Raw genomic sequence first — 19,391 nt, 5'->3', positions numbered from 1 at the left:
CTTGGGAACAGGCAGTCCTGCAAAGTCAGTTCCAGATTGTCTCAGCTTCTGAGTTGAACATCCATGGCCTTCTGCACAGTTGTCTCTGATGCTGTTTCTAGACATCATAAGCTTCTGGGCAGCTGTGTGCCCTGGCATGGCTTTGTCCAGAGGGAAGGGATGGGAGGTGGCCATGGGGAGAGCAGCCCAGAGCCCAGCCACACGATTGCCTTTGCAGCAGGGCCAGCACCTGCAGTTGTTTTGGGTTTGCCGTGGGGTGCAGGAGGAGGCAGGTGAATAACAGCTTTGGTAAAGAGAATGTCCAATAAAAGGCGTGTGTACTCGATGTCAGCCTTGATGAGAAAGGGCCCAATGTATCCCTGACAGGATCTGATCCTTTCACTGGAGTTTGAACAGGTCCTGATTTGGCTCTTTAGCTGTGCCAGAAATGATGGGATACTAAGCAAGGGCGTGCATCTGCTCCCAATGCCTCCACTCCCCTTCCTGGCCATGGCATGGGGACCCTGGAGAAACCTGGGCTGGCAGAGACCTTCCAGAGAGCAGCAGGGCAGGGAGTTCTGCTGAACTTCCTGGATGCCAGTGAGCCTGAGATGATGGAGGTGTGGGAGCTGGGGAGCAGCGAGCATCCCGAGAGCTCAGCAGCTTCTGGGCTGAAAGGCTGCTGGGGAACTGAAAGAGGGAAGGGCAGCAGCAGAAGGGATGAGGGGCTTGAGAAAAGCAGTTTTTGACATCCTGCAGAATGGCTTTGTGGGGATGTGGCTGGAGATTTGCAGTGGCTGTGAGGTGCCTAAGGGGCAGGGATGGAACAGTGATCTAAACCCATTCCCATACCATCCAATAGGCCAGTGGAGGCAGTGGCACCCCTGAACATACTGATGCCAAACATGTGGATTCCAGATGTGGAGGTTCTTTCTGACCCCCAGGTGCTCTACAGGCACCTAACTCCCGGAGCTCTATAGGCTCCTGCTCTGAGCTCTTGGGCTCTTACTTGTCGGGTAATCTTCTAAATAAGCAAAGCAGCTAATAGTTAAAAAGATTATTAATTACAAAGCACATCTTATTACAAAGCACATCAGTTTCAAAAGGCAATACCAAAAGCAATGGCAAGCAATGGCAAAAGCAGTAGCAATAAGCAAATGGCTAGAAGCCAGAATGGCTAAAATCGACACCTCTCCCAATACATACTGTTATATAGCATTTTTCCAACAAGCTAAGATGTAAACTCAGGCCACCACTCTTTAACCTATTAGAATTCTAGTTTCTTAGCTCACCAGGTTATGTATAACACTACACATAGAATCTATCTAAGAAATGCAAGCAATATTCTTACTATAACGCTATTATGTCTAAGTCCTGTCTACAACTGTGGGCTTAGAGCCTCTACTGAAAATATCAGTGTTTTTGCAACCTTCAGCAGAACACAAGCTACTGCTGTGGAATCCAGACCTTTTACTCACTAAAGACATCCGAACTCATTCTAAGACTTATTCAATCCCTGCACTCTAACTTCTCTCTGAAGAATTCAGAGAGACCCCTAACTCACTGACTCCAACACATGGCCTTCCAGCATTTGCCAATCAGACTCATCCTCCCAGGTAACAGTGGCCTTCCCTATTTTGCCTGACCTGTCAGTGAAAGCAGCAGAACCTTGCACTGTCATCCGACTACTTTTGGGTCTCAAAGACAACTTAACCATCTTTGCTACTTGCAGTAGCTTATGGCTGGGCAGATGACAAGCAATCTGTCCTGTAAAATCTTGCAGTGCACTTTGCAAGGAACACTATTAACAAAGCCTCCTTCAAAGAACTCCTGTTCCACAGGAAATACAATCCTTGCAGGGTCCACTGCTATCAAGTGCACTCATCATAGACAGCATTTGATTATCAGTTAGGCAAACAATTCCAACACCATCCTTGCTGTCTTTTGCAGCTGATGTGGTACAATAACCCACTCCAGAACGTGCAAGGGATCAGACCATGTGTCATTCTTCTGGCCAGTGGTACCTGTAGGATGTAAATCCAGATTGGTGATAAACACAGCAATATCAATGGAAGGATCTACTTGGTATACCTGATGAGTAGAAAGACCTTGCTGCAGCCTGCTGCAGTGTGTCGGGCTACAATGACAACCCTGTGGCAAAACTTTCAATTGATATCTCTGCCCTGGCTCAGAATTGTTCACTGCAGGCACCATAAAAACAAATTTTGGCCTATCTTCAGGACACAAGGGTATTGTGAGAAAGCAATCCTTCAACTCAATGACCAAAATGTCCCATCTAGCAGGGAGCATGGTGGGCAAAGGCATACCAGGCTGTACTGCCCCCATGCTCTCCATCACTGCATTTGAACCAATTGACGAAGGGCTATCAACTGAATTTTTGGTATGGACCACTATTTCTGCCAAACAGGGGTATCAGTCAACCACCGTAAAGGCATCATAGGATAATTCCTGCCCTTCACCTCAATAACCCCAATCAGAAATTTGCCTCAATTTGCACTCCCCAGGCTGCCAAACCTCCGAGTTGAATTTGAGGTGGGGTGGTGCCTTGTATCATCAGAGTGCACAAAACCTGTGTGTGCTGATGGGAGATATTCATTGTGATGCATGAAAAGCAAGGAAAATACCTTTCAGCCAATTTAGTCAAAAGGATATGTTTATTTCAGTGCTGGATGAACATGTGGGATGTCTCCAAAAGACGTGTGTGCCCTCGGCAGTTTTTGGTCCTTCATTTATTCACAAAAATAATGCATATTCAAAAACACTTATACACATTTTTTACCCCTCACCGCCCTTTCCCCTTTAGTATTAAAATCAGCTGCATACTCATTGCAGCTGCGTAGTATCCCCTTGGTTTCGGGGAGGTGGTCTTCAGTTTGAGTCGGAGGGTTGTAAGAGATGAAGTAAGGATTGTCTACCTTGCTCTAAACTCTTTACCTCTGCCTCATTACCATAACTACCTGACTTGTTAGTCCCTTTATTCATTTATTGCCTTCAGTGTCAAAATTTGTAATTGATGGGTTTCTTTTGGCTAACTCTAAGCATTTTCTAATGTATATCAGTTTCACTTATTGTTTCCATATGTATATTTTGCTGGTTCTGCATATTATATGACCAGACTTTGTCAACTTGTAGCCCCCTGCTAGGATATATATGTTTAAGGGTTACATTCCTAACCTCTAGCTCCTAAGTTTTTCAAGATATCTACCCCATAACTCATTTCCTAAACATGCAATTCTCAAAACTATAAAATAATAGTACAAATATTATGGCTCATTCCCCCCTGTTTTATAAAATTAGTAAGTTCTTTTACTAGTTCCTAAGTCCTTTATCCTCATACTGAGGCAGGGTGTCTCTTAAAGCAGCACTGAATTCTCTCATCAATAAAGTTAGAATTGCTACTCGTTGCAGTATCCTCCAATTCCAAATGAACATTTTAATAGACATAATCATACTAACACCAACTAAAATTAATAGTACAATAATTGGATGAAACAGTGTGTTGAGTATTCCAGTTCCTTAAGATGATCATCCAAAGAGGGCATCCCACCAACGATAAGAGGTGTCTACTTCCAATCTTTTGAAAGCTCTTCTTATGGTTTCTGTGTTGTGGTGTAGTGTGATCAGAGTCTTTCTCCCTTTGTTCTTAATTTCTTTGAGAGTCTCCTTTAAGTCCTCATGCTTCCATAGCTGCTTGACTAAAGTCAAATTCATCCTGGTAGGTACAGGCGCTATTTCCTGTACTGAAGTCAGATTTGCTTTTATATATTGGTGTGATACCACAGGTGCTTGATAAGAAAAGTCACAGCCTTCAATTCTAACAAAGCTGCAAATACACAGATTGGACTGGGTTTCATTTATAGCTAATTTGTCTTACCTGAATTGTGGAGCATGGTGTTCTGAGACACACACAATCCTGGCCTCTGTACACAACTAAGGTTGTCTGGTTGGCCAAGGGAACTTCGAAGTGGCAAATGCTTTTCTCTGTATCCAGACAGGTATCTTGGTCATTATTTATGTTTCCTTCACATATAAACCCCAATTGTTTCCTCTATGTACAAGAATCTATATTAATAGTCTGTCATTTCCCTTTGGCCTTCTGTGCCCATTTCCTGTGCTCAGAAGAGAATAGGATGGCTCCTTCATGGTTCAATCCTAAGGTAATTATTGGATGTGTCAGATTCACTGATGCATTATGTATAGTTAGAACAAAGGCAGTTACCATACTTGTTACAGGATCATAAGTGAAATTAACTAGGACCCACCATGACTGGAGCTCTTTTTCTAAATCAGAAGCATTATCCCAAACTATTCTGTGAATCTCCACAGGGAATGTGCCTTTACCATCTTCCCTGATAATCGAGGCGGCTACGGATGGCATCCATAATTGTGCTTGTACACATCCAAGGGCTAAGGACATGTTTTCATTACCTGCTCCCATTGCATTCACTATTAGTCCGTGGTCTTGTTCTTCTATACTTTCCCACTCCAGTAATATTTTGGAAAATTTCCACTGTCTAGTACCTAAGGCTAGTAGAGAAGATTGTAGAGGCTGTTGTAATTTAACTGTGTCGCTACCAGTTGCAGCCAATTTATTCATTAACCCTTCTGAGTCCATAGTGTTCAAGATTCCCAGTCCTGTCCCTAGTATCCCAGTAAGATCTCTTTTCTGTCAGAGCGTATCAGGAGCATGCTTCTGTAACCAAGTGGTCCGATCCATAAAGGAAGTGGTAAGGAAGGGGGTACATTCTTGTTGTATAGCAGAAGCATTTACTTGTATTTCCATTTCTACTCGCTTCAGGGACCACTCTGGATTCAGTAATCATCTTTGGGTCCCTACTCTCTTAATAGCACAAGGTCCAATTTTGGTAATTATTGGCTGAATTGTTCTCCTTGAGGTAGTTTGGGTTCAAGTGACTGTGGTTTCTTCTGGTCTCTGGGTCAGTGGATTTTCTGCAGTCTCATCTATTTGGGGTTCAACACAATCCTGAGTAATATTGAAATCTAATCTACACCCCTTAACTGCACACCTTCAATTTTAAATCTAAACTCAGGACAGGTAGACAAACAGGTCTCACAACATCCAGAATCAATTCAAAGTCGTTCATAGGTTTCTGGCGATACTTATGAAATCCAGCCTGAACAAACGCTTATTCACAACCCCAAACCTTTCTCCCTTCCCCGACAGTTTCATTGGTAACCTTCATCATTTGGGATAACATCCTACGGGAATAAGCGTCATAAGCTTTTCCATGGCAAAAAAATCTCCCAGTTGTACTATATATATGTGGTGTTGCCTTAACTTTGGTCACAGTTATGGCCATAATCGTGAGAAATACAGTTCTCCAGGCTAACATTTCTATCCAAAATCTATTCATCTTTCTCAAGTAAATTTCCAATTCAGTTCATTATCACCCAGTGTTGCTTTCCAAGGAGCTTCTGGAGCCTTCTTTACTTGCATATGATGAATCCAATCCTTCTGTTCCTTAATCTTGATTGCAGTATTAGTGGTGAGAAGCACCTGTAATGCTCCTTCCCACTGAGGCTCCAGAGGCTTTTCTGTAAAAGACTTAACATACACATAATTTCCAGGTTGTGTGTCATGTCCTGGGCCATCTAGTTCTCTGCTCCGAGCTCCAGCCACATGCTTCTCAATTTCTCTGAGTTGTTTGTTCAGGGCCACCATATATCTGTGTAGGGTTTCTTCCCCTACTAGGGCCTGTGTTCCCTGTTGTACCCCATATGGCATTCCATAGAGAATCTCAAAAGGACTCAGTTTCTCTTTTGCCCTCAGTTTAGTCCAAATCCACAACAATGCTAATGGAAGAACCTCAAGGTAATTGAGTTTTTTGTCCTAATCTTGCAATTTGCTGTTTAATCAAATGATTCACCTTTTTCTCCCTGGGCACTTGACTGAGGGTGATAGGGGGTGTGAAGTTTCCAATCTATACCAAACAGGTGGCTAATTCGCTTTGAAATGAAATGGAATGTGGCCCTCTCTCTGAGGATAGTGTGGCTGGAACTCCAAAGTGTGGTATCATTTCTTGTAACAGTACTTTGGTGACCTCTCGTGCTTTGGCAGTTCTGGTAGGAAAGGCTTCTGGCCATCCTGAGAAGGTGTCTATTAACACCAATAAGTATCGGTACACCCCTTTCCTTGGAAGTGAGCTTCCCCATCCCTGTCCTTTGGGGTTTTCAAATTCAGACCACATCAAGTCTTGAACCACTTGGTGTGGGGCTGTTTCTTACAGACTGGCCTGCTGAATTGCTGAGGTCTCTTCCAACTCAGCTCTCTGGTGATCCTGGGACAATGTTGATCCCTGTTTTAGATAAAAGCACGTATTTTTGGGACAGGAGACCTCCAGGGCTGTACAAGACCTGCAGCTTGTGGGGTGATTAGCTGCATCATTTGAGTATTTTTAAGAAATGTCTAAGTTTTCCTACTGCAAGAGAGCAGGAATTACCTGCAATTGTACAGTGCCAGAAGACGAAATATTGATATTTCCTTCTGTTTATGTCACCAATATTCAGGTTTTGCATGTCCTTCTTCATTCATGAGTTTCCACCTCTCCTATGTAAATGGCCATGTCTATGGACATCTCTTAACTAGACCAGCTGGATCTATGGCCTTCCCATTGCTCCCAGATTTCCTCCTCTACCTCCACTCTGGGCATTCCAATGCCTCTTCAATGAGTATCTTCCCACTTTGAGCTACAGGGAGTTGCCCAGTCTTTCAGAACTTTAAATAACTCATTAGTCAACATCTTAATTGCACTTATGTCTTTTGCAATTACTTTGTCTATATCCAAAAATATTGCTGTATAGATATCCCTTGTGGATAAGTGGGCACATCAGATGCTGCTGGGTCATCTCATATGGCTGAGAGAAGAGTTTTGATGCTTTTAAAATCATATGATATTTACAATTTTTTATGTTAGCCATGAAGAGAAACTTTTCTGTGCCTCTGAGTCTCACCAGTTCCTGACCCCCAAAGAAACAAAACTAAAACATTGCTAAGGTCCCTTCCAGACTCAGCTCCCTGATGATACCAGGATGGTGCTACTCCCAATTTTGGAATGGGCTGGAGCAGATGTTTATAGGACAGGAGCCCTGGGGCTCTAGGGGACCTGACACTTGGAAAGGGCATGAGCACAAATCATTAGCTGGGTTACTTGAGTACTTTAGGAAATGTCAAAGGTTTCCCACCAGGAGAGAACAGAAACTTCCTGGAAGTGTACCGAGGCAAGAGAAGAAACACTACCCTTCACCTTTACCATGTGTTACCATCGTATTGTTCCCCTCTGTGTTACCATTATACTGTCTATTGTTTCATGTTCCTCTTCATTTGGGTGTTTCCACCTCTCCTGTTTAAATGGCCATGTCTAAGGACATCTCTTCACTAGACCAGCTGGTTCTATGGCCTTCCCATTGCTCCCAGATTTCTTCTTCCAGTTCTTCTCTAATCATTCCACATCAGTCAACATCTTAATTGTGTTCATATCTATCACAGAATCACCCTTTTGAATGTCTTTGTTTAAAACTATTCCTGTCATGAAATACCTTGTACATGGTGGATACATCAGATACTGCTTTAACATTGCATACAGTTGAGGGAAGAATTTTGATGTTTATTAAATTATATCATTGTTATATTTTTTATGTTGGCCATGAAGAAAAACTTTCTGTGCCTCTGAGTCTCACCAGTTCCTGACCCCCAAAGGACACAAACTTGATGAGTTGTGGTGCCTACTTCAGTGCTGGTCCTTGCACCTCCCTCCATCCCCACAGCAGAGCTCCCTTGTCCCAGAAAGTGCCTGGCACTGCAGGGATGAAGGAAACAGGACAGGCTGTGGGGATGAGGGGCAGGGCACGGCCAGGGATTTGGGGTGGTTGTGAGCCCAGGGCAGGAGCCAGCCCTTGGCCTTGGTGAACCTCATCCCATTGTCCTGGGCCCATGGCTCCAGCCTGTGCAGATCCCTCTGCAGAGCTTCCTGCCCTGCAGCACAGCCACACTCCCAGCCAGCCTGGGCTCACCTGGCATCTGACTGAGGGTGCCCTCGATGGCCTCGTCCAGATCAGGAAGAAAGAGACTGAACTGCCCTGGCCCAAATCCTGAGCTCTGGGGACACCCCTGGATGTGGCTCCAATCCCCATCACTCCTTGGGCTGGACTTCTGTTTTTTATGGAGCTGTGCCTGCCTTTGGCTTTGTTTGCTGACAATAAATGAACATCCCTCTCAGGCAGCTCCTTCTGCAAGGAAAGCAGGTGGGAGTTGGTGCCAAGGAGCTGAAAGCTGCAGGCACAGCCTGAGGTGGAGGAAGCTGAAATTTGTACAAGGCTGCTCTGAGTATGCCAGGGGTTGGATGAGGGAATTGGTGGGGTGAGGGTAGGGACAGAGTCTGTTGGATTGTCAGCCATAAAGGGTCTTGACTTCAATTTCTATTCAGAGTTTGTTATGAGGTTCTCAGGATCAATATCACCTGGAGATTGCTGATATCAATCTATAAACAGGAAAACAAAATCACATAGGACAAAAAATCCCCTGCATTAAAAAATGTAGTATATTCTCTTTGAATACACTTCTCAAATCTGTATAATTAACCACAGAAGAATTAAAGATTTAAAATGAAATTATTCCCAGGGGCTTCCCTTGTTAGGGTGTTTTGAAATATTAATGAGCCTTTGTCACTGAATTCCTGAACTGAAGAGCTGAAGACTGAACAAGTCCCTGGGGAACTAAAATCCATCAGGGAACCACCAAGTTGCTGAGGATCCATCCTCAACAGTGCAGAAATGAACAGATTCCAGGGGTTTCCAGGCTGCTCAGGAGCTGTTAGCTCATGTGCAGGCACAGGGGCTCCATGGGCACATCTGAGGGGTTTCTGGGCTCCTAAAGATCTGCTTGGTCATACTCAGTCACAGGGGCTCCATGGTGACATTCCAGGGGTCCTTAATCTCCCTAAGGGTCATGAGGTGACAGTCACAGTGACAACAGAGGGGTCTCTTCATTGCCAAGAAGACAATATGGGTCAGGAGTCCAGTGGGGATATCCCTGTGCTCCTAAAGAACAGTGAGGTCACAGACACTCACAGGGGCTCCAGGGTGACATCCCAAGAGTGCCCAGGCTGCCAAAGGGCCAGAATGTCACAGATAATCACAGGGGTTCCTGTCATGGGCAGAGTGGGAGCTTCAGGCAAAGTTTCTTAGAGAAGCTCCTGTTGGGTCATAAAGTGCAGAAAGGACCTCCAACACCCCAATTACACACCCAAGCTTCCCCAAACCAGGACCCCCAGGATTTCTAAACTCCTGTGAGAGGAGCCCGGGAGTGCCAAGATCCAATCCCAGCCCCAGATTTTGTCAAGGATTTATGTGTAGAGGATTATAGAGGTGGAATTCGACCCTTGTACAACTTTGACCCTCAACATGAAAAATGATAAAACAGAAGTATTTACATACATAGAGATATGATTGATTATGATCATGATTAGGCATAAAGGTCTTAATCAGAATTATGTGCTCCACAGTATAGTAGCTGTAACATCTATTTTAATATAGTGCTCTCTAGGAAGCAATGTTGAAGCAATTGTATTAATGCAAAAAAACCCCAAGACATTGCTGTTCTTTAGCCAGCGACAGGATGAGTCCCTAAGCCTGGGCTTCAGTCTTCCTCATGGTGAGCAGCATCGAGGAAGGCACCAGTGTGATGAAGACTGCAATGGGCTGGGAACTTACTGAGGGAATGGAGGGAGCAGTTGTAAAACACAGGAGGACAAGGGAACTGTTCAGAGAAGGGCAGAGCTACCACTTGAACAACCTGAAAAATGCCATTTGGGGTAATCCCAGATGGATTTCAATTCAGAATTTATTGAACAAGTTTATTGTTTGGAGAGTGTCATGTTTTCCCCTGGAGATGAAAACTCTGCGAACTTGAGCGCTGCATCCTGCCTGCCCCTTCCTGGGCACACAAAGCCTTGGGCTGCTCCCGACTCCTTCTGGGGTATGTGTTGCACCACAGCCCTGCTCCGGAAGAGAAATTCCCTTCTTCTCATGTCCAGCCTGGACATCCTCAGCTGCCCTTGGCATTAATTCTTTGTTTCTTTGGCTGTTCTCTACAATATTGAAAAGATCCTCCGTCCCTGAAACCATCCTCCAATCCCTCCTAGGTCTCTCCTCTGCTATCCTCAGTCTCCACCCCATGGAGCACAGAGCTCCTCTGTGCCCCTGAAGTGGTCATGTGCTTGAGGCCATGCACATCTGGACAAGAAAGATAATTCTTTTCTATAGGAAGGAAAGTAGGAAGCCCAGTGTTTCAAAGGCAGATGAGAGCTGGCCCTCAGGAAGCCAAGGGAATCCTACAAAGTCCTGGCAGCTTTTGTATGGGAGCTGTCCTTGGATATACACGGATTTTTGGAGGAGGATTCCCAGTTTTGCCATGGATGCTTGCACTTGAAAGATGTTTTTTTTCCATGGGAAGAAAAGGCTCAGGGGTTGCCCCCGGGGCGTGCGGGACTAGGCACAGGGGCGAGCAGGGAATGGAAAAATGGACACGGGGACAAACAGCCCCGGTGCTTCAGCTGCAGCAGCAGCAGCAAAACAAACAACTTTATAGATTGTCTGTTTTCCCCGTCCCTTTACCGCAGTCCCGCAGCCTCTCTCGCACTCCCTCTCCCTGCGCCCCCCTCCTGTCCCAGCTCCCTCTCCCCGTCCCAGAGCGGGCCATGCCCCCGGGCTGCCCCCGCCCAGCTCCGCCCGTACTGGCGGTGGTGCCACTGGGCGGGCAGCAGTGCCTGGGGCTGGGGCGGCATCACCTTCCTTCGCCTCCGCCGGGCCTGAGCCCGGCCCGAGCCCGGCCTGGCTCCTCCCGGGCCGGTGAAGCACACGCAGCGCGGCCGCTCCCGCCGCCTCCGCTGCGGCTCCCCCGGCCCGAGCTCCGCTGCTCGGTAGCGCGGCCGCCGGCCCCGAGCCGCCGCTGACGCGTTCCAGAGAGCGAGCACCTGGGGCTGCCCCGCCCGGGGCGGCTGAGGGCGCTGGCCCTGGGCCAAGCGCTGACAGCTGCGTCTCGCCAGCTGGAAAGGTGCAGCAGGGCCTGCAGGAGTGGAACCGGCTGGGCTCGTCCACCAACACCAACCCCCCCAGATAGTAACACAGAAGCCTCAGCAGCCCGCCAGGACCCCCAGCTGTCCCCATCCCTCCGCAGAGCTTTCCCAGCCTCCAGCACAGCCCCTGGTTCCCTGCAGGAGCCGTGAGATGGCAATCAGGAGGATCTGCTCCAAGGCCAGCCCCGGTAGCAAGCTCAGGCTGCCAGGACTATGGTTCCTGGATCATCCTTCCCACCAACCCTTCCTGTGCTCGGCTCTCACATTCGCACATTGGATTGGGGTTGGCCTGGCAAGCTCTTTCTCCAGCTCCCTCTTTACTCTTGGGAGAGGTAGGACATTCCACAGGAGAGCAACTGGTGCCACAAGGAGTGGGTGGCATCAGGCAGCTCTGGGGTGAACCCTCAGGATTGCTGTATCCTGAGGGAACACCGTTTGCCTTGACCTGCAAGCAGCTGGAAATGCTTAAAATCAACTGCCTCAGCTTCCAGGACCTCTCTTGGCCAGCATCCTGATGTGCATGCAGGACTGCTGCGAGGGACTGCTGGGACCCAGTGGGACAGGAGCAGCTGTCTCATGTCCATATAGCACCTCCTGACAGAGCTGGGCTCATCCCCAAACCAGACAAACGATCTGGTGACAGCAGAGAGGAGCAAGGAGCCCTGGGCTGGCTCCTCGCAGGGTGTCTCAGCTGGGCTTGCTCCACAACACGCCCCTGTTTGAAGGGCTGCTAATGCCCAGCTGCCAGAAATGCCGTCCTTGTTCTCTCCAAGGCCCACAGGAAGAGCCAGTGAGCAGGATACATGGGGAGGCAAAATTTCCAAGCCTTTGCTGAGGACAGGGACACACCAAGATCAGCCAAGATTCCACTTTGCCTGGCCCACACAGCCCAGCTCTGTGCTGGCCCTGGCCCACAGCAGCTTTCACTGAGCAAGAGGCAAATGCATATTGCCAAGAGTTGAAACACAGCAGGCCAGCAAGATGTGAAAAGTGTGTGCATAAAGGCCTTTGAATTCACAGCTCTCAAAGACAGCTCTGGGACTCACAGCTAGACAGAGATGCTCCTGCTCACACCTCTGTCCAAAGCAGGGTAACACACCCTGCTGCAGGTGCTTGGCTTGGTCTCTGCAGGTCCAGGCAGATGCCAACCATGCTCTTCACAGCCTTCTCCCTTCCCCTGCCTGTCTCCCAAGGACAGTGGGCCTCAAGGATTGAAAGGATCACAGAGAGACAAAGGGGGACACTTGCACCTACCTCAGTGGCAGATCTTTGGCAAGCACTTACTTTCCTTAAGAAGCAAGGCCCTTTTCTGCAAAGGCATTTCCCCAAATGGGTAGCTTTCTCTGGGAACAACATACTCTTCAGAAGCCCTGACAAGGCTGAATTACTTCTGAACCTTTCAGAACAGGCACTCCAGCTCAAGCTCGTGTTCCCCCAAGTGTGTTTCCAGGTGGAGCTTCAGACGTGCAGCCCCAGGCCCCCTACAAACACAAGCTGCCTTCTGCCTCTGCACCTGCCCCAACTCCTGCCAGGGGTAATGGCAACAAAACCAGGCTGTTCCTGGCCAGAGCCCAGAGCCCTGCTCCTACAGAATGCTCTTGCCAGCACCTTCCAGGACTCTCTGCTGTGCACGCAGCACTTTTCATGCCCGCTCTCAACAAGCTTTGGCACACAGAGCATAACCTGGCTGGCTCTGCCATCAGCACTCCCCACACTCACGCAAAGGAAGAAGCATCAGGGGCCGTTTTGCAGCCATGCCTGAGAGAGACTGGAAGGGTGCCCTCGCTCTGGTCTCGCTTGCTTGGCTTTCTGACTGGGTCTGAGACAGGGGCTGCAGTTCCTCACTTGCGGGGACCAGATCTGCACCCAGGATCCCGGCACTGCCTGACAGTGGTCTGGACACTGGCACAGTCACGCCTCGAGTCTCGGGCACTGTGCTGCTGCTTCATTTGCTCTTTGGCACACCCAAAGCTCCCTGTTAAATCCTGATGGTTTATGGTTCTGCTCTCTTCCTGACCCTGTGCAGAGATGGAGCATTGCTGTGCTTTCAGGAAGCTATTCTTGAAACCTTCCAGCATTCCAAGCTCCTTTGCCCTCTGTGGACGCTTGCCACGCTATGTCTCTCATCTGGGTTCAGAGCATACTCAGGTTTGCTCTTCTAAAACCCAGGGGCTTCAGGGTTCTCAGCAAGATCTTGAACTCCACAGTGTGAAACTGGACCTTCAGCACAGAGACCTTTCCAGTCTGATCTGCCCTCCATCCTCTGAGTCTGTGCACAAAACACGGCACAGAACAGAATGGCAGGAGAGGCCTGCGTGTCCCAGGACTCCGGATTTGAGCTGCTTCAGCTGCACAGAGGTGCAGTCAAAGTGAGGAAGCCAAACTTTATTAATGGAAGGTGAAGCAAAGGGGAGGAAAAAAAGGGGAACAAAAGGGATGGGCACAGTCTGAGGACTGGAGGGAGGGAGCAGTCCGAAGGGAGAAATAGTGGAGGGAAGAAGAGAGGATGGACAGTGTCTGAAGGCTGGAGGGAGAGAGCTATCTATAGGCAGGGAGAGGGCTGAAGCCACGCAACTTTCCCACGGACCCAGCTGTTCTAATCATCAGCTGTGCCTGAAGCTCCAGCTAGTCTCTTCTGGTCTCAAGGTAGCCTCATCATCCATAGGATCTGGAGGTTTTAAAGGGATGCTGGTTCTTCTGAGGCAGCAGATGAGCATGGTTCTGCAGCTCTTCCGTTGAATATCTCTTGAACTTGTCCTTTTGTCTGGGAAGGGCTGTCGCCTCGTCTCAGGGCTTGAAGGGCTGGAAGAGAGGAACAGAGCCACGGTCACAGCCCAGATCTGTGGGAATCCAAGGGAACCTTCCTGCTAGGGCCATCCCAGTCAGCTCTTGCCATGGCCACAAGACAGGAAGGGCCAAGAGGATCAACTGCAAGGTGCTGGCCACGAAACCCCCGCCGCATCCCTGAAATCTTTCTGTGCTCTGTGTGCGCCACCCCACGAATGCACACGGTGTGAAGCCCTCCCCAGCCGGGGCAGGGATTGCAGCTCCTCCTGACAGCCCCTGCTGACAGCCCGCTGCCCTCACTCACCTCTGCAGATCAGTGGCAGCTCCTGCTGCTCCCGCAAGATGCGCCCAGCGAGCCCTGGGAACACAGAGCCCGTCATGGCTCTGCCCGGCGGCACAGCTCCCTGCCCGTGGTGCTGCCAGCCCTGCGGCCACTCGCCCCGTGGCCCAGCAGGGCTCAGCCCGGGCCCTTGCCCAAGGGCATGGCTGCGGGAGGGCGGCAGCAGCCTAGAGGGCAGCCGGGGCTCCACGGCGCCAGGCCCGGATGGCAGAAGCTGCCGGGGCAGCAGCCGGGGCTGGGGCTGAGCTGCGCCAGGGCGAGGAGGGGAGGGAGCCCGGGCTCACCAATGAACCTGATGGCCGCCTCTCGCAGGGGCTCCTGAGGGCTCTGCAGATACGGCAGCGCCTGGCGCAGGTGCTCGAACGCTCGGCTCCTGTCCTCTGCCAGCTGCGGAGAGCGGCGGGAGGGAAGGCTCAGGGCGGGCTCTGCCCCTTTGCCCGGCGCTGCCCGCGCCCGGCCCCGGCCTCCCCTGCCCGCAGAGCCCTGAGGCGCGGCCAGCAGCCGCTGGGCCGGGCTCTGCAGGGGCACAGGGCCGGCTGCTGCCCGGGGAGCCGCGGTGCCAGCCCGCCCCACAGCCCCGCTGGGCCGGGGCTCCCAGGGCAGCCGGCTCGGGGCCGCAGGAGCGGGAGCACAGCCCGTGCGGCCCCTGCGGGCAGCGCTGGGCAGGGCCACAGCTGCAGCCACACACAGTGAGCGCCGCGCTCAGGGGGCTCTCCCGGCTGAGGCTGGGCCTTCCAGGCTGTCCTTACCAGACACTTGGCGAATATCCACAGTTTCTCTGTCTTCACCAGTTGCATGAGATTCTTCTTGTTCAGGAATTTGGCTGCACAATGCAGCGTTTCCCGAGAGGCCTGGAGAGCAGCAGAGATGCGGAGATGGCACTGCAGTTCAGGGCACAGGACCCGCATCCCTGTGCCAAGGCCTGGGAGAGGCTGCAGCTCGCCAGGCACCAGAGCAGGAGGGAGCCGAGCCCCCTGCCAGGGAACCACCAGCAGGCCACGAGTCCTCACCTCTGCCACAGTCTGATTTTCATCATGGCAGTGGAATAAAAGTGGGAGTAGGCTCTGATACACAGTTGACTTAACGGGCTTTTTTCCCTCGTCTACTACCAATTCCATCACCTTGCAGAAGAGCTCAAGGGAGAGCAGCTGCACATGGCTGTTGTCCTGGAGGAAAGGAAAATCCGTCAGCACCAACTGCTCCAATCTCCCTGAACAATGGCCCAAATAATCCGCACAGGACAGAGTTTCTGGGCAGCATCCAGTGCCCATGGCTGGGGACACCGAGTCTTACATTGTCAAATAGCACCAGGAGTGCCTCGGCCAGCTTTGGTGCAGTGGTGCTGGATATCAGGATGTCATGGTTCTGGAGCATATTTGTGAACACACGGAGGGTCATACCAACCACCTCTCCATCTCCATCATGCAGCAGATCCAAAAGGTTTTGAGACAGGCTACACATTTTTCTGGCCTGTTGGGAACACAAGGCAGTGTTGTCAAGCCATGAACGGCTGCACCACCAGTACTGCCCTGGCACTGCAACCCCACCCTGCTGCCACAGATCCCAGAGGCCAAAGGCCTGTCCCAAAGAACTCAGGAAGGTGAGGCAAGAGAGCTGGGAGTGTCTGCCCCAGCTCCTGAAGCCCAGCCAGACCAACGAGCTGCTTTCCCCAGTGCAGTTTCAGCCGTTGCCCCCTTCTCACCATCGAGGGATCCTTGCTGAGCACCACAAGGCCTCTGAGTGCCAGACGACGCCTCTCCCTGCACTTGCTCTGCACGTATCTTGACATGATTTCAAGGATGCTGTCAGCACATTTAGTCAAACCCAAGCACTCCAGCACCTGGAAGGCACAGGGCAGTTACAGGGGACCTGGCAAGCAGGAGCCCGGAACTGCACAGGGCTGGGCCCAGACAGCAGCACAGGGCAAGGGCACTGTCCCAGGCAGCTGTGGCTGCAAGAGGACAGAGAGCTGGGAGGCAGCTCAGCAAGGCAGGCTCAGGCCATCAGGCTCACTTCCACAAGGAATGCCAGGAAAGGCAGATCCCAGCGTGGCTCCTCCCTGCTGAGCTGCACAAGCAGGCGGCGTGCAATCCCAAAACACAAGGAGAGGGAAACACGGCGCATCTCCCTGGCAGGGTGAAAAGGCACCAAGACATTAAGGTGGGCAGGCAAACCTCTCTCAGGACTGACTCACAGAGATCCAGTCTTTGCCCAGCATCCCTGGAGGTGATGTGGTCACTATGGGAGGCTGCCCCTTTAGGGCACCTCCTCTCCCAGCCTTTTCCAGTCTGCTTGACTGTCCCTTGGTGACAAGGACCCCTGGCCCATGACCACAGGGACTGTGTGGGGCACCCCAGGAACAGAGCACAAATGTTGGGGGCAGAGGGGAAATGGGGGGTCTCACCTGGCCAGCAGACCTGCTGCATAGTGCTGGGTGTCAGCACACAGCAGAGTGTCCCAGCCACGCTTGCGCTCGATTGCCATCACCTCAGGCTCATACTGCAGACAGAAGAGCAGAGCCTTCATGGCCTGCACTGCAAACCTGTGTGCAGAGCAAAGTCCAGGTCACACTGGGAGCACTGGTGCTGGCCAGAAGGCCATGGGAAGGACAGGAGGACTGGAACCTGTTGGGCTTGCTGGGAAGGCAGTGCTGCTCCTGGCACGCTCTCCAGAAGTTCTCGACTTCCTCTGGCATCTGCTGCTGTGTGCTTATGACAACGTGGAAGAGCAGAGCCACAAAGAGGCGGGAGGAATAAAGGATCATTGCCTTGTGGCACTGAGGCACAATCAGCCAGACGACCAGAGTTGCCTGCAAAAGAAGCAGCCCAAGACAGCGCTCAGTGCTGAGGTGTCTGTGGGGCAGGGCCCGTGGGGAGAGGCAGGAGGAGCAGCGGGCCTGGTGCCCTCTGAGCCTGTCCCTAGCCCACATTTCAGCTCAGTGCCTGAGGCACGGAGAGGATGGAGAAGTGCTGGAGAGGTGATGGGGCAGCAAGCAGAGGCCAGTTCCAGAAACTCACAGCCAGGGCAAAAACGTCTTTGTTGTCCCCATCAGAGGTGCATGTGCTGTGCACAGGCCAATCCTCCATCACACAGAGCAGAGTTGGCAGCACCTTCTCCACTGTTGGTCCTGACGAGCCTATGGCTCTCCACATGCTTGCAGCAGCTCTGTGGGATCAGAGCTCTGTGTCAGGGGGGGTCTCAGTCCGTGGGGCCCAGGTGACAGAGCCCTGGTGCCCTGAGGATCAGGGAGGGAAACAGAGCTCAGGAAACAGAGGGGACCTGAGGGCCCCGAACCTCTCTGCTTGTCTGGCAGAGCCCATTGGACAGGCTGTACAGGGTGGTGGCCCTAAAGGCTGGTGAGCCCTGAGCTCTCTCAAGGCACATGGGTCCCGTACCTGTCACATGTTGGGGCACAGCGCAGGAGGGTCAGCACCACGTCAGCAGGGTGTTCTCCAGCCAGCCTCCGAATGTCAGTGCGCAGTCTGGCATCCACAGTGACGTGGGACTCGAGACTTTGGTGAATGCTTTTCACCATGGCCGGCACCTGGAGGGAGTGGGGAAGACTTGGAGCGCTGTCCATGGGAGCAACTCCCCAGCTTCCTCCAAGAAGTGCTTCTGTTCCTGTCACACTGTGCTGGCCTCAAAGATTGTGGGGTCTCAGAGACCATGCCATGTGTCGGGACCCAATCCTGTGAGCCCTCCAGTTCTGCCACAGGCTGCTTACATGCTGCTGAGTAGAAACACAAGGGTTCTTGAAATAGTTCAGGATGAGTTCCTGGCTCAGACTGGGAGTGGGAGTGGTGTCAGTATTTGCAATGCCCAGAGGCTCTCTGGTGTCTGCGTTTGTAATGGCCACGTCCTCAGTCACTGCTATGTCAGCCATTGCCCTGTCATCATCATCATTTCTTTCTGTGTCAGAGTCATCTGAGTGCTCAGGAAAATCCAGGCTGACATCAGGCTCTTCCTGGAGCTCAGTCAGCCTGGAGTCAGGCTTGGCTGTGCTGCGTGTGGCTGGGGTGCTGGTCTTTCTGCGCCGAATGCGTAGGAGCCTTTGGAACATCTGCAGGAGAACAAAGGACCGGAAAGAGAGGCAAGTTCCATGCAATGCTCCAAGGGCTGTGCTGGGCTGAGCAGTGACAGCAGGGCCAGCCCAGGTGGGGATGGCTGCAGGTACCTTCACTGTTCTGCAGAATTGTCCACAGGCAGGGTCTGGCTCTTGTGACCGGTCCACAGCTGCACCTGGCAAAGAGCAAGCACAGCCAGAGCTGAGGGGCTGCGGGAGAGGCCGGAGAACAGAGCCCAGCCCTGCGCTCCCCAGAATGGGACAGCCTGGGGACGCCCCAGGGGATGGAGCACGGCCGCTGCGGGGTGTCTGCCCGGCCCCTCTTCTGTCCTGTGCCTGGGCATGTCCACAGGGGATGGGATGGGATGGGATGGGATGGGATGGGATGGGATGGGATGGGATGGGATGGGATGGGATGGGATGGGATGGGATGGGATGGGATGGGATGGGATGGGGACAAGCTGCCAGCAGCCATCAGTCCTGTGGCCCAGCTATGCCACTCACCATCTTGTATTGGCTGAAGCAGGTCCAGATTTCCAGGCTGTTGTGCTGGGGAAACTTCAGGGTTTTTCTTTTTTTTCCCTTTGAAAACATTGAACAGACTGAGAACTCTGCCTGCCATGGCAGAATCTGGCCTTGAGGGCACCTAGTAGAGAGGTGCCTCAGGAAAGCTGAGAGGCAACAAGTCGTGCAGTTGTGCCTTGAAGACACCCACGACAGAGAAGCCTCAGAAAGGCTGCAGGATGGCAAGTCCTGCACTCTGGTCCTGAGGGCTCCTGCCACAAGGACAGGAGACTCCTCGTAAACGATTCAGGTCACCAAATCCACGACTACACCTGCCGCGAGTGCACCTGCAAAAGAAAATCCTCGGGAAGGCCACAGGACACGAAGTCCCACAGTCTTGCCACGAGGTCACCTGCAGGAATAAGGCCTTGGAAGTGCTCCGGGTCAGACAGAGTGAGTGTGCTGTGCGGGGGCTCCTCACGGCACTGCTCCGGTGCGTCCTGTCCCGGCGCGGGCTCCAAGCACTGTGGCATCGACCAGTCGCCGCCGGCTCCTGAGTCACCACACGTCACAAAGGGTCCTTGGACACCATTCCGTGACACGG

The 19,391-nt window shown here is 51.6% G+C and overlaps 1 long non-coding RNA gene across 1 annotated transcript; it reads right to left on the bottom strand.

The window, feature by feature from the left end:
- Positions 1-16,918: 16,918 nt before the first annotated feature.
- Positions 16,919-17,734, bottom strand: LOC306815791. Its single transcript, XR_013777468.1, has 3 exons — positions 17,616-17,734; positions 17,238-17,385; positions 16,919-17,029 (listed from the first exon to the last, which is right to left on the bottom strand). It is a non-coding gene; the product is annotated as an uncharacterized lncRNA (long non-coding RNA).
- Positions 17,735-19,391: the final 1,657 nt, after the last annotated feature.

The sequence above is a fragment of the Erithacus rubecula genome (genome assembly GCF_903797595.1).
Source record: "Erithacus rubecula genome assembly, contig: scaffold_229_arrow_ctg1, whole genome shotgun sequence".
Classification (NCBI taxonomy): domain Eukaryota; kingdom Metazoa; phylum Chordata; class Aves; order Passeriformes; family Muscicapidae; genus Erithacus; species Erithacus rubecula.
This window is presented reverse-complemented; position numbering and strand designations above follow the sequence as displayed.